Genomic DNA, 2,532 nt, shown 5'->3' with positions numbered 1-2,532 from the left:
TTGTTAAGTGTAAACTGTTTGCAGTGGTACATCGGGTTACAGACGCTTCAGGTTACAGACTCCACTAACCCAGAAATAGTACCTCAGGTTAAGAACTTTGCTTCAGGATGAGAACAGAAATTGTGCGGTGGCGGTGCAGTGGCAGCGGGAGGCCCCATTAGCTAAAATGGTACCTCAGGTTAAGAACAGTTTCAGGTTAAGAAAGGACCTCCAGAACGAATTAAGTTCTTAACCTGAGGTACCACTGTAATTATTATTTGCTGATATTTAATTTTACTGTTTACTATTATATTCTAATGGATTATTGAATTTTGCTTTATTTGATATAAGTGGTTTGTTTTAAAACTATGTTATTATTACTTTTGTTCTTTTGGATCAGATTGCTATTGGGTGTATGATGTTTGCTCTCTATTTTATGGTTTCTTCACCTTGTAAACTGGCTTGTGTATAGTAATGTAGAAAGGCTGTAAACAAATTAAAAGTGAATTAAAATAATGAAATGAAAGGAAAACCCTTGCCTTTTCCCCTGGATGCCTGAGGTCCAGCTCCGAGGGCCTTCTGGTGGTTCCCTCACTACGAGAAGTGAGGTTACAGGGAACCAGGCAGGGGGCCTTCTCGGTAGTGGCGCCCACCCTGTGGAACACCCTTCCATCAGATGTCAAGGAAATAAAAAACTATCCGACTTTTAGAAGACACTCCCAATACAAATTAAAACCCATAATTTCTAGGTCCTTGGGCATATTTTCTTCGAAGTGATCCCTCCCTGAATGACTCTGTTTGTTTCACCACTATTTGATTGTTCTCTTCCTCTGGACCCAAATTACATGGAGGGCCTGATGGAGATGAAGTTGGAAGCAAATCCTGTCACTGGTCCCTCACTTAAAAGATGCAAGCGAAACTTAGGCAGCATACATCTAAAACACATTGCTGCTCCGTGAGGATTCTTGGAACTGCAGTTTACCATTCAAAGAGCTTCGGTTCTAGCCCCCTTAACAACAGAAAAGTGCCCAGATCAATGGAAGACAATAACACAATGAAATTCAAAACAGTAACAATTTATTGCACGTTGATTCAAAATCCATTAAAAACAATTTAGTTTAAGGAATGCAAGAAAATTGATCAGCTTGATCCAGTGACACCAGAGAGAGCCATTTTCAAATAAGTCAAGGGCTGTCACATGGAAGATGCAGCCAGCTTTTTTTCTCCTGCTCTGAACGGTAGGACTCGAACCAATGGCTTCAGGATACAACAAAGGAGATTCCGACTGAACATTGTTCAACAGAGGAATGGACTCCCCTGGAAGGTGATGGACTCTCCTTCCTTGCAGGTTTTAAAGCAGAGATTAGATGACCATCTTTCTTTCTTTCTTTCTTTCTTTCTTTCTTTCTTTCTTTCTTTCTTTCTTTCTTTCTTTCTTCTGCCCAATCTCAGTCCATATTTCATGGCTGCTTAAATCATCTGTCCCCCTCCTGATTCTCAGTGAGTGCCTCTTCTTCTGCCAGTCTTTGGCCAATTGAGATGTCCAAATAGAGCAGCAATTTCTTCAAGGAGGAAAATCACAATTCCTCAATGATGATGTCATCTGGATGGAAAAGAATGAAAAAGAGAGAAAATCTGTTCAGTTCTCTCCGCTTCGTGTAGCTGGAGTCAGTCTGGGTGCTGCCCTCCCAGGCCAGGCCTGCCAGGCAGGGAGCAGGTCCTGCAGGACTCCCAGCAAGAAGACCTGGGAGGTGTGTCTTGGGCAAAGAAGGGACAAGGGAGTTCACTGTCCCCAAGGTGTGGGGCTTACCTTCTTTCAGATTATTCCTGAAACAAGTCAGCTCCGGACGAATTACTGTGTTCTGCAGAGGAAAGACAAATCTGAGTCAGGTGACACTATTACCCCACCCTGGATGGGAAGAGAAGCAGCCCCACCCAGGAAGGATGGAAACAACCAAAGAACTGAATACAGGAAGGCAAAATACTTACTCTGAGGTTCGGGAATCTTCGTGAAAGGGCCAGCAGCAGGGATATACTGCTGGCCACTAATTTCCTTTCAGTTCCTGTGGGAAAAGAGAGAAGAGAGGTTGAGTGCTGCTGGGTCCCATTTCTTTCATCCCGCAGGACCTCCGATATTACGCCCTTTTGGGGAGTGAAGACCAAAGGTATGGGACCTACTGAAACCCCTCATCCACACAATCATTAAAGGTACAGTATCTCAGTCCTCCATAGTACGTGGTCGCACTCTTATTGGGATAAAAGACAATACATTATATTCCATTCCTTGAAAGCTATATAAAACTATCAGGGCAATATATTTTTTAAAAAACACTTGTTTTTACCCCTGATGGCTTAAGCAATCTAAGCTGGTAACAATCCCTTTAGAAAATATTATTCTCCAAACTTTCCTGACAAGTTGGCCTAATTTAGCCTTTTGAAGATATGCTGAAAAGACACTCCATTATGAATAAAATATAACCAGTCTCCCTGTTTATTTGCTATATGACCAGCCCCACTTATTTCCAGACAGGCTGAATGAAGGCCTATGCAATG

The 2,532-nt window shown here is 42.4% G+C and overlaps 1 long non-coding RNA gene across 1 annotated transcript; it reads right to left on the bottom strand.

Annotated features, from left to right (window-relative positions):
* Window positions 1-1,039: 1,039 nt before the first annotated feature.
* On the bottom strand, window positions 1,040-2,036 carry LOC310676353. The gene is made up of 3 exons (XR_014510483.1): window positions 1,969-2,036; window positions 1,790-1,841; window positions 1,040-1,582 (listed from the first exon to the last, which is right to left on the bottom strand). It is a non-coding gene; the product is annotated as an uncharacterized lncRNA (long non-coding RNA).
* Window positions 2,037-2,532: the final 496 nt, after the last annotated feature.

Source organism: Podarcis tiliguerta, assembly GCF_965153285.1.
Source record: "Podarcis tiliguerta genome assembly, chromosome: 4".
NCBI classification, from domain to species: Eukaryota; Metazoa; Chordata; class Lepidosauria; order Squamata; family Lacertidae; genus Podarcis; species Podarcis tiliguerta.
The sequence above is the reverse complement of the archived record's forward strand: the minus strand, read 5'-3'. Positions and strand labels throughout refer to the sequence as shown.